A 12656-nucleotide genomic window follows, 5' to 3' on the forward strand; every position below is an offset into this window, starting at 1 on the left:
CCTGCCCCGCCTTAACCGATGACATTCCACCACAAAAGAAGGGAAAATGGCCTGCCCCGCCTTAACCGATGACATTCCACCACAAAAGAAGGGAAAATGGCCTGCCCCGCCTTAACCGATGACATTCCACCACAAAAGAAGGGAAAATGGCCTGCCCCGCCTTAACCGATGACATTCCACCACAAAAGAAGGGAAAATGGCCTGCCCCGCCTTAACCGATGACATTCCACCACAAAAGAAGGGAAAATGGCCTGCCCCGCCTTAACCGATGACATTCCACCACAAAAGAAGGGAAAATGGCCTGCCCCGCCTTAACCGATGACATTCCACCACAAAAGAAGGGAAAATGGCCTGCCCCGCCTTAACCGATGACATTCCACCACAAAAGAAGGGAAAATGGCCTGCCCCGCCTTAACCGATGACATTCCACCACAAAAGAAGGGAAAATGCCCTGCCCCACCTTAACCGATGACATTCCACCACAAAAGAAGTGAAAATGGCCGGTCCTTGCCTTAAGTGATGACATTACCTTGTGAGAGTACTTTTCCTGGCTCATCCTGGCTCAAAAAGCTCCCCCACTGAGCACCTTGTGACCCCCACTCCTGCCTGCCAGAGAACAACCCCCCCTTTGACTGTAATTTTTCTTTATCTTCCCAAATCCTATAAAACGGCCCCGCACTTACCTCCCTTCGCTGACTATCTTTTCGGACTCAGCCCGCCTTCACCCAGGTGAAATAAACAGCCATGTGGCTCACACAAAGCCTGTTCGGTGGTCTCTTCACACGGACACGCATGTCATTTTGGTGCCGTGACTCGGATCAGGGGACCTCCCTTGGGAGATCAATCCCCTGTCCTCCTGCTCTTTGCTCTGTGAGAAAGATCTACTTATGACCTCTGGTCCTCAGACCAACCAGCCCAAGGAACATCTCGCCAATTTTAAATCGAGTGAGCGGCCCCTTTTTTACTCTCTTCTCCAACCTCTCTTGCTATCCCTCAACCTCTTTCTCCTTTCAATCTTGGCGCCACCCTTCAATCTCTCCCTTAATTTCAATTCCTTTCATTTTCTGGTAGAGACAAAGGAGACACGTTTTATCCGTGGACCCAAAACACCTGCGCCAGTCACGGACTGGGGAAGGCAGCCTTCCCTTGGTGTTTAATCATTGCAGGGACATCTCTTTGATTACTCACCCATGTTTCAGAGGTGTCTGACCACGCTTCAGGGACACCTGTCTTGGTCCTTCGCCTTTAGCAGCAAGCCCCGCTTTTCTGGGGGAGGGGCAAGCACCCCGACCACCCCTTCTCTCCCTGTTTCTACCCCTTCTCTGCTTTTCTGGGGGAGGGGCAAGCACCCCAACCCTTTCTCTCCCTATTTCTACCCCTTCTCCGCTTTTTTGGGGGAGGGGCAAGAACCCCAACCTCTTATTTTTGTGCCCCGGCCTCTTACTTTTGCACCCCGATCTCTTATTTTTGTGCCCCAATACCTTATTTCTGCTCCCTGACCCCTTTCCTGCTTTTCTGGAGGGCAAGAACCCCTGAACTCCTTCTCTCTGTGTCTCTACTCTCTCTTTTCTCTGGGCTTGACTCCTTTACCATGGGCAACCTTCCACCCTCCATTCCTCCTACTTCTCTGTAGCCTGTGTTCTCAAGAACTTAAAACCTCTTCAACTCACACCTGATCTGAAACCTAAATGCCTTATTTTCTTCTACAATGCTGCTTGACTCCAATACAAACTTGACAGTAGTTCCAAATAGCCAGAAATTGGCACTTTCAATTTTTCCATCCTACAAGATCTAAATAATTCTTGTTGTAAAATAGACAAACAGTCTGAGGTGCCTGACGTCCAGGCATTCTTTTACACATCGGTCCCTCCCTAGTCTCTGTTCCCTTCTCCCAAATCTTCCTTCTTTCCCTCCCGCCTGCCCCTCAGTCCCAACCCCAAGAGTCGCTGAGTCTTTCCAGGCTTCCTTTTCTACAAACCCATCTGACCTCTTCTCTCCTCGCCAGGCTGAGCTAGGTCCCAATGTTCCCTCAGCCTCCGCTCCCCACCCTGTAATCCTTTTATCACCTCCCCTCCTCACACCTGGGCTGGCTTACAGTTTCGTTCCGCGACTAGCCCTCCCCCACCTGCCCAGCAATTTCCTCTTAAAAAAGTGGCTAGAGCTAAACGCATAGTCAAGGTAAATGCTCCCTTTTCTTTATCCGACCTCTCCCAAATCGGTTAGCATTTAGGCTCTTTTTCATCAAATATAAAAAACTTAGCCCAGTTCATGACCTGTTTAGCAGCAACCCTGAGTCACTTTACAGCCCTAGACCCTGAAAGGCCAGAAAGGTGTCTTATTCTTAATATACATTTTATGTTATTACTCAATCTGCTCCCAACATTAAACAAAACCCCAAAAATTAAATTCCAGCCCTCAAGCCCCACAACAGAACTTAAAGAACCTCGCCTTCAAGGTGTACAATAATAGAGTAGAGGTAGCCAAGTAGCAACTTATTTCTGAGTTGCAATTCCTTGCCTCCACTGTGAGACAAACCCCAGCCACATCTCCAGCGCACAACTCCAAACGCCTGAACCGCAGCTGCCAGGGGTTCCTCCAGAACCTCCTCCCCAAGGAGCTTGCTATGAGTGCTGGAAATCTGGCCACTGGGCCAAGGAATGTCCACAGCCCGGGACCTGCCCAGTTCCCTTATTAGGCCAAGACATTTTAACTAAATTTTCTGCTTCCCTGACTATTCCTAGACCACAGCCACACCTCATTGCTGCCTTTTCCCCCAGTTCAAAGCCTCCTTCACATCCTCCCCTCGTATTCCCCCACCTTAACCCACAAATATGGGATAAAACCTAATCACCCTTACCCCACTCAATGCCAATATCCCATCCCACAGCACGCTTTAAAAGGATTAAAGCCTGTTATCACTCGCCTGCTACAGCATGGGTTTTTAAAACCTATAAACTGTCCTTAAAGTTTCCCCATTTTAGCTGTTCAAAAACTGGACAAGTCTTACAGATTATAGATCTGTGCAGTTCAAGATTATAGATCTTACAGTTCAAGATCTGTGCCTCATCAACCAAATTGTTTTGCCTATCCACCCTGTGGTGCCCAACCCGTACGCTCTTTTGTCCTCAATATCTTCCTCCACAACTCACTATTCCATTCTTGATCTTAAAGATGCTTTTTCACTATTCCCCTGCACCCTTCATTCCAGCCTCTCTTTGCTTTCACTTAGACTGACCCTGATACCCATCAGGCTCAGCAAATTACCTAGGCTCTATTGCTGCAAGGCCTCAAGGACAGCCCCCATTAATTCAGTCTAGCCCAAATATCTTCCTCATCTGTTACCTATCTCGGCATAATTCTCATAAATACGCACTTACTCTCCCTGCTGATGGTGTCTGGCTAATCTCCCAAACCCCAATCCCTTCTACAAAACAACAACTCCTTTCCTTCCTAGGCATGGTTAGTGCGGACAGAATTCTCACACAAAAGCTGGGACCTCATCCTGTAACCTTTCTGTCCAAACGACCTTACTGTTTTAGCCTAGCCCTCATGTCTGTGCGCAGCGGCTGCCACTGCTTTAATACTGTTAGAGGCCCTAAAAATCACAAACTATGCTCAACTCTCTACAGTTCTCATAACTTCCAAAATCTATTTTCTTCCCCCAACCTTTGCTCAAGACAACGCTTATGCTGATAAGGTAGCTAAAAAAGCAGCCATCAAAAGGACTCAGATGCCATAGCTCAGGACAGTGCTTATGCTGATAAGTTAGCTTAAAAAAAAGCAGCTAGCATTTCAACTTCTATCCGGCAAGGCAGTTTTCCTCCTTCACATCGGCCACTCCCACCTACTCCCCCACTGAAACTTCCACCTATCAATCTCTTCCCACACAAGGCAAATGGTTCTTAGACCAAGGAAAATATCTCCTTCCAGCCTCTCAGGCCCATTCTATTCTGTCGTCATTTCATAACCTCTTCCATGTAGGTTACAAGCCGCTAGCCCGTCTCTTAGAACCTCTCATTTCCTTTCCATCATGGAAATCTATCCTCAAGGAGATCACTTCTCAGTGTTCCATCTGCTATTCTACTGNATACTCCTATTCACCGTACTCAGCTACTCATAATGCCCTGCTCATGTTTACACTGCGGGTATATCTCCTGGTGCTATCCCAAACCACCACTCAAAATTCCCTCTTAGACTAAATAAATAATCTTTGCTGGCAGGGCTATGCTAAGCCTCCTTGGGCACTCTCTAATTAGATGTCCTAGGTCCTCCCAATTCTTAGTCCTTTAATACCTGTTTTTTCTCCTTCTCTTACTCAGACCTTGTGTCTTCCATTTAGTTTTTCAATTCATACAAAACCACATCCAGGCCATCACCAATCATTCTATATGACAAATGTTTCTGCTAACGAACCCACAATACCACCCCTTACCACAAAATCTTCCTTCAGCTTAATCTCTCCCACTCTAGGTTCCCACACCGCCCCTAATCCTGCTTGAAGCAGCCCTGAGAAGCATCGCCCATTCTCTCTCCATGCCACCCCCCTAAAATTTTGCCGCCGCACCACTTCAACACTATTTTGTTTTATTTTCTTATTAATATAAGAAGGCAGGAATGTCAGGCCTCCGAGCCCAAGCCAAGCCATTGTATCCCCTGTGACTTGCACACCCAGATGGCCTGAAGTAACTGAAGAATCACAAAAGAAGTGCAAATGCCCTGCCCCGCCTTAACTGATGACATTCCACCACAAAAGAAGTGAAAATGGCCGGTCCTTGCCTTAGGTGATGACATTACCTTGTGAAAGTCCTTTTCCTGGCTCATCCTGGCTCAAAAGCTTCCCTACTGAGCACCTTGTGACCCCCACTCCTGCCCGCCAGAGAACAACCTCCCTTTGACTAATTTTCCTTTACCTACCCAAATCCTATAAAACGGCCCCACGCTTATCTCCCTTCACTGACTCTCTTTTCGGACTCAGCCCTCCCGCACCCAGTTGAAATAAACAGTCATGTTGTTCACACAAAGCCTATTTGGTGATCTCTTCACACGGACGTGCATGACAATATGTTAATGAGAAGTACACACAGGCCCACATTTTCCTTATGTTTGTTCCCTATTTCTCTGATATCTGAAGGAAGTAGATAAGATATGGGAGCATGAAGAGATCCAACTTCACCTCAGGAATTCTTATTTACATTAAAAGAATTAACTGTGAATGATTTCTTTTTCTTTTTGTTAATTTGAAAGTCACTGTCAGGAGCTTGGAGAATCTTGATTCTATCATGGAGGATAGTTAACACTCCTTGTTGCATGACATCAGTGACTACCTATGTTCCTGTAACCATTTCTGGGTTTAATTAAAATGTTGAACACTGCAGGGTTAAAGACAAGGCCATCAGATGCATTACTAGGGAACTCTGTCAATTTTACATTGATTCATTAATTCTTACCTTATGATTTATGCAATCCCCTATGAAACCAATTATTACACTGTCACTTAATGCACATTTCTAGATCTTGAACATGATGGACTCATGAGATTTTTTGGAAATGCCTTCTTAAATCCAGGTTAAAAAATGTGTGTCTATTTCTGAGTCTAAAATACCTGTCAAAAATTCTAGTAGGTTTAGTTTGTTCTGACTCATTCTCTATGAACCAGTGCTGTGTTTTAATGGCTCCTTTTATCTAAGCATTGATTTGTTTAATAATTCAATAAATTGTTTATCTCTCATTTATTTTGTGATAAGCATTGTGCTAAATACTTATTTCAAATCACTATCGTTGAATATTTGGTATCTGTGTGGTTTCCTTTTAAAATTAAAAAAAAAAAAAAATACCAAGTCTTCAAGAACCTAGTTTCCCCAGAATTCTTAGCTAATCATTGCCAATGTTTCTCTGATATCAACTTCCAGACTTTAAAATAAATATCAGATATATAATTTATCTGTCACAGACTAGACACTTGAACTCAAAATTATCTAAAGCTAAGCTATGTTTTTAATTTCTTGCTGAAGAGTTTCCTTTTCTTGGTACCTTGTTTTTCCTCTACTTCTCCATTGAGGATCACACAAAAGTCTTTTGAACCTTTCTATTGACTTAGATTAATTCTGTAGCATGTCACTCCTGTGTTCTAGGTTATTTCTTTTATTTTATAGCCCATCCCCAACTTTTGGTATTCTTGGAAATCAGAAAAGGGGCAGTAAAAGTGCCTTTTAGGCATTACCGTGGCTGCTCTATCTTTCTCTGAGTAATATCTTGCTTCTCTCTATGATTTTTATGGGGACAGTCACTTTTTTTTTTTTTTTTTTTTTTGATACAGAGTCTCATACTGTTGCCCAGGCTGGAGTGCAGTGGAGTGATCTTGGCTCACTGCAACCTCCACCTCCTGACTTCAAGCAATTCTCCTGCCTCAGCCGCCTGAGTAGCTGGGACTACAGGCATGTGCCAGCACACCCAGCTAAGTTTTTGTATTTTTAGTAGAGACGCGGTTTCACGATGTTGGCCAGGATGGTCTGGATCTCTTGACCTCATGATTCTCCCGCCTCAGGTGTGAGTCACCTGCACCTGGCCCACTTTTGTTTTTTGTTACATAGGCACAGTATTTCCAGCAAGCCACAGATATTATTGTTTCTGTACTTGAACCCTTATGCCTTAGACCCAATTACAGTAGCCTTAGCTACCTGTGACATCTTGTTAGGTTATATCTACTGTGCTATGCATTGATGATCCTGCTGAGTAAATGCAGTAATTCTAGTATAATAAAATAATGTTTCTGGGCAAGATTATATATAAAAATCTTCAAAGTCAATTATTAATTCAATCTTAAAATTCCAAATAATGACCAGAAATCATATGTGATTCTATAGTATCAAACCCCATGATTTGGAGGGGTTATTTGTGCATGATTTTTGCTAATATTCCTTAGTAAAATCGTCTATTTTGCCTCAAAATCCTGCCTTTGGTTACCTAACAATGGGTTATTTTTAAAAATAATTTGCAAAATTGCTATGCAAAAATGTTTGAAACCACACACTACAGTGAATATTGATTACCTACATCGTGAAAACTGTGTCTTTTCCCAGAAAACTTACTATGAAAGAAAGAAATAAACAACAATTAAGAAATAAAACAAAGCCAAAATGAAGACATATCTCAGAGCCCTAAGGTTATTTTATTTTGTTACTTTTCCTTCCCTTTAATTTTCTTTTCATATTTCCTTCTAGAAACTCTGTCTCCCCAAGAGAAAAAGTCCTCATTGTTGCAAGATCACTAAAATATTTACAGAAGAAATGGGCTCTTTTGTTTTTGTCCTTCATTCATCTTCTTTCCTTATGCTAAAACAAATACATTTGCATTCTGAAATCAACAGCATCAGTCAAGTATGCTTTTCGTAGACTAACCTCTAAAAAAAGGTTTCTTTGAACCTTTTGGAGGCTTTGATGGTAAAATTGAAAAGTCCCAAACTGTTTTCATTCATCCCACTTGGAATACATCAGAAATTATGTCGCTGAAATTAATGCATGCCAGTTAGTCTTTTGTCTTATTGGCTTTGTGTCAATTTCATCAGTGGTTTTATTTGTTAAATTGTGCACGTCCTACATGACTTTCATACAGAAAGTTCCTCTTGTTTCATGTTTATTTAGGGCTTCCACTTGAAATACTGCATTCTTAGCCTCACAATTCTCCTGTGGTAGAGGCAAGGACGGTATTAATATTTCCATTTCACAGATAGTGAAATGTATATTTAATTGGAATTAGCAATTTGCTAATTGGGTTATAAGTCACCTAGCAAAACCAGAACATGAACTCTGGTCTTATGATTGCATATTCAGTGACATTTCTATGTCTCCTTGGCACCAAATCCAGCATTAAGTAAGGAATACGGTTAATGGCTATTCCTTAACCCAAAAATGTCTTTCTAAGTCTGCTTCATCTTGAGGGCATCACCTCATTTTCACCCTTCTTTTTGGACACATACTTTCAAAAGTATTGTTCAGTGACAAATAATGCTGTGGAAAAAATAGCAGGAGAGGCAATATAGTTTTTAGATGGCCCAGAATCTAAATCTCCCCATCCCCAAATAAAACAAAGAGAGCAATTAAAATACCTAAACAAACACGAATGGACAACTTACAATAAAACTGGGTGATTGGATAGCCCCGTAAATCCCCAAAATATAAGCAGGTGTGGACAAACAACCAACAGCTGTGAGACTCATGTTACACAGCATCTGTGGGGTAGAAAGAGACTCATGTGACACCAGCATCTGTGCATAGAAAGAAGAGAGAAAAATGGGGCACCTGGAAGCTTCAAAAGAGAAGAGCTGCAAAATTGCCACAGGTATTGTTGCAGTTTGCATTATGCGGAAAAAGACAATGAGGGGGATATTTGCATAACAGGCTTTTTTTAGGAAGTGATTTTGGGATCCATGCCTGTGGAAGGGAGGGAAGAGAAGTAGCACTGGGCAGAGGGAGTGGAGCTGTAATACAATTCTAAAGAGGGCTTCAGCAAATCTCCTGGGAGCTCTGGCGTTGGACTGGATAATTAGAATTGTTCTGAGATTGGGCAAGGTTGCCTGGATGTTATTATTTTTCCACATTGATTAGCCATTAAGTAGGAGCTAATCCTACAAAGCGTTATGACCTTGGGTGAGTAAGATTATTGTAGCTGTGGCAGTCCCCACAGTGAGTCCTAACAGATGGAGGCCCATCTTTTAGCAATACTTTCAGCAGCTGAAAGAATAAATCTTTCATTCCTGAAGAGGAATTTAAACAGTGCTTCACTGAGTCACCGAAAGCACTTATTGGGAAGTCTGAGTATAGTAACCAATACTGGGAGTCTGTTCCATAGACTTCAACATAGGGGTGAAGTAAGGGTTCTACAGTAATGTGTTGGAGTGGTCTGAGACCTGTATATGCTCTAAACTAATGACTTGAAGCTCCATACTAGGACAAAGCCATATGCTAAGAAATAGTTGCTGAAAGAAGACTACAAATTGAGCAGAACAGGCCAAACAGGGACAAAGAAAAGAGAATACCCCTAAAATATTGGAAGATACCATCAGAAAGTATAAAGCCATTTTTTATTATATCAAAATATAAACAACAAAAATAACAGCAAAACAAGATGCCCTAGGGTAGTTAAAGCAGCTATTCTATCCCACCGTCCTCCTTTTAAAAGTACTGGAAAAGTAATTTTACGCAAAATGAGAAACATAAAAGAATTCTATATGAAGTAATTGTAAGAAAAAGAAAATACAAAGAGCAGAGCAAAGTCTGTATAGACAATGAAATTCTGCCAGAATATATGTCTATAAAACAGATTATCTGCAAACTATTTTAAAGCAACTTAAAGAAATTGAGAAAATAATAGAAGCTTTGAAAGAAACCGTTAAGCAAAAGAAGAAGTTCAGAAATTATGTGATTGGAGGAGAGGAGGGTTTGAAAAGCGCAAACCAAAAATAAAATTCTAAGGCTCCCCAACCATTTGAATGAACTTCCTCCTCAGTCAGGGCACTCTAAAATTTAACCTGAAATATTGGTTCAGGCCATGACCTGAAGTGGGCATCAGCCATGCCTCATTATCCCCTCCAACTTTAACATCAACACAGACCTTAAATCTGATAAAACTTATGGCCAAGTTGGTTTTACCAAGAAATGTAAGTTTGTTTTAACACTTGATAATCAATCAATGTAATTTTTCATATTAATAGACTATATATAAAATATGATGATCTCAAGAAATACAGACAAAATATTTCATAAAATTCAACATCCATTTATGTTAAAAGCTTCCAGAAAACTAGATATTAAGCAACCTTTATCAAGCTGATGAAAAGCACCTACAAACTCTAGCTAACCACATTCTTGATGTAAAAGAATGACTGTTTTCCCTGTAACATTGAAACAGTACGAGGATGACTGGTGTCTCAAATCCTATTCAACATCCTACTGATATTTTTATCAAATGAAATGATTCAAAAGGAGCCAAATCATGAATAAGCTCCCACTCACAACTGCTGCAACAGGAATAAAATACCCAGGAATACAGCCAACAAAGGATGCAAAGGACCTCTTCAAAGAGAACTACAAACCACTGCCCAAGGAAATAAGAGAGGACACAAACAAATAGAAAAACATTCCACCCTCATGGATAGGAAGATTCAATATCATGAAAACGGCCATACTACCCAAAGTAATTTATAGATTCAACACTATTCTCATCAAACTACCATTGACATTCTTCACAGTATTAGAAAAAACTACTTTAAAATTCATGTGGAACCAAGAAAGAGCTCATATAGGCAATATAATTCTAAGCAAAAAGAACAAAGCTGAAGGCATCATGATACCTGACTTCAGACTACTACATGGCTACAGTTGAACATGCAGACTAATAGAACAGAACAGAGACCTCAGAAATAACACCACGCATCTACAACCATCTGGCCTTTGACAAACCTGTCAAAAGCAAGCAATGGGGAAAGGATCTCCTATTCAGTACATGGTTCTAGGAAAACTGGCTAGCCATATGCAGAAAACTGAAACTGGACCTCTTCTTTACACCTTACAGAAAAATTAACTCAAGATGGATTAAAGACTTAATGTAAAACCCAAAACCATAAAACCCCTAGAAGAAAATCTAGGCAATACCATTTGGGACATAGGTATGGGCAAAGAATTCATGACAGAAACACCAAAAGCAATTGCAACAAAAGCCAACATGGACAAGTGGATCTAATTAAGCTAAAGAGCTTCTGCACAGCGCAAGAAACTAGCATCAGGGTGAATAGGAAACCTAGAGAATGGGAGAAAATTTTTGCCATCTACCCATCTGAAAAGGTCTAATATCCAGAATCTACAAGGAACTTTAACAAATTTACAAGAAAAAAAAAAAAACAGACAACCCCATCAAAAAGTGGGCAAAGGACATGAACAGACACTCCTCAAAAAAAAAAAAAGAAAAGACATTTATGCAGTCAAAAACATATTTAAAAAACCTCAACATCACTGATCATTAGAGAAATGCAAATCAAAACCGCAGTGAGATACCATCTCATGTCTCATGCCAGTCAGAATGATTATTAAAATGTCAAGAAACAATAGGCACTGGTGAAGCTGTCTAGTAACACGAAATGTTTTTAGACTGCTGGTGGGAATATAAATTAGTTCAACCATTGTGGAAAACAATGTGATGATGCCTCAAGAATCCATAACCAGAAATACCATTTGATGCAGTAAGCCCAATACTGGGTATATACCCAAAGAAATATAAATCATTCTACTATAAAGACACTTGCACACGTATGTTTATCACAGCACTATTTACAATAGCAAAGACACAGAAACAATTCAAATGCCCATCTATGATAGACTGGATGAAGACAATATGGTACATATACACCATGGAATACTATACAGCCATAAAAAGGAATGAGTACATGTCCTTTGCAGGGACATGGATGAAGCTGGAGGCCATTATCCTCAGCAAACTAACGCAGGAACAGAAAACCAAACACTGCATGTTCTCACTCATAAGTGGTAGTTGAACAATGAGAACACATGGACACAGAAAGAGGAACAACACACACTAGGGCCTGTTGGGGGATGGGGGGTAAGGGAGGAGAGCATAAGGACAAATAGCTAATGCACACAGGGCATAAAACCTAGCTGATGTGTTGATGGGTGCAGCAAACAACCATGGCACATGTATACCTATGTAACAAAGCTGCATGTTCTGCACCTGTATCCCAGAACTTAAAGTAAAAAATTAAAAAAGAAAAAAAGGATAAAAGCCATACCAAATGAAAAGAAATAAATTATCCTATTTCTCTTTGCAGACAAAATGACTGTATACATAGCAAATCCCAAAGAATCTACAAAAAAAAGCTACTGGCAGTAATAAATGATTTTAGCAAGATCATAGGATACAAGATTAATATAGAAAAATCAATTGTGTTTCTCTGTACTAGCAGTGAACAAATGAAAATTGAAATTTAGCAAAACAGCACTATTTACAAGAGCATCAAAGCATAAGCTCTTATTAGGAAAAACTTAACGAAAATACATATAAGATTTACATTTGTACCGAGAAGTACAAATGCTAATGAAAGTAAACAATGTTGATCTAAGGAAATAGAGAAATACACCAGGCTCATGGGTTGAAAGATTCAATATTGTTCAGATGTCAGTCTACCCAAATTGATCCACAGATTCAGCACAATCAAAATCAAAATTCTCACATACATATAAATATATATATAAATGTCAATTAAATATATATATTTAATTGACAAACTAACTTTAATTTATATGGAAAATAAAAGTAACTAAAATAGTTAAAACAACTCTGATAAAGAACAAAGACAGAGGGCTCACACAACTTGATTTCAAAAATTGACTGTAAAGCTATAGCAATCAAGAATGTGGGCCACACGTGGTGGTTCACACCTGTAATCCCAGCATTTTGGAGGCCAAGGCTGGCGGATCACCTGAGGTCAGGAGTTCAAGAGCAGCCTGGCCAAGACGGCAAAACCCCATCTCTACTAAAATGACAAAAATTAGCCGGGCATGGTGGCAGGCGCCTGTAATCCCAGCCACTCGGGAGGCTGAGGCAGGAGAATCTCTTGAACTTGGGAGGCGGAGGCTGCAGTGAGCCCA

Source organism: Rhinopithecus bieti, unplaced genomic scaffold, assembly GCF_001698545.2.
Source record: "Rhinopithecus bieti isolate Rb0 unplaced genomic scaffold, ASM169854v2 scaffold_865, whole genome shotgun sequence".
In the NCBI taxonomy this organism is placed as follows: domain Eukaryota; kingdom Metazoa; phylum Chordata; class Mammalia; order Primates; family Cercopithecidae; genus Rhinopithecus; species Rhinopithecus bieti.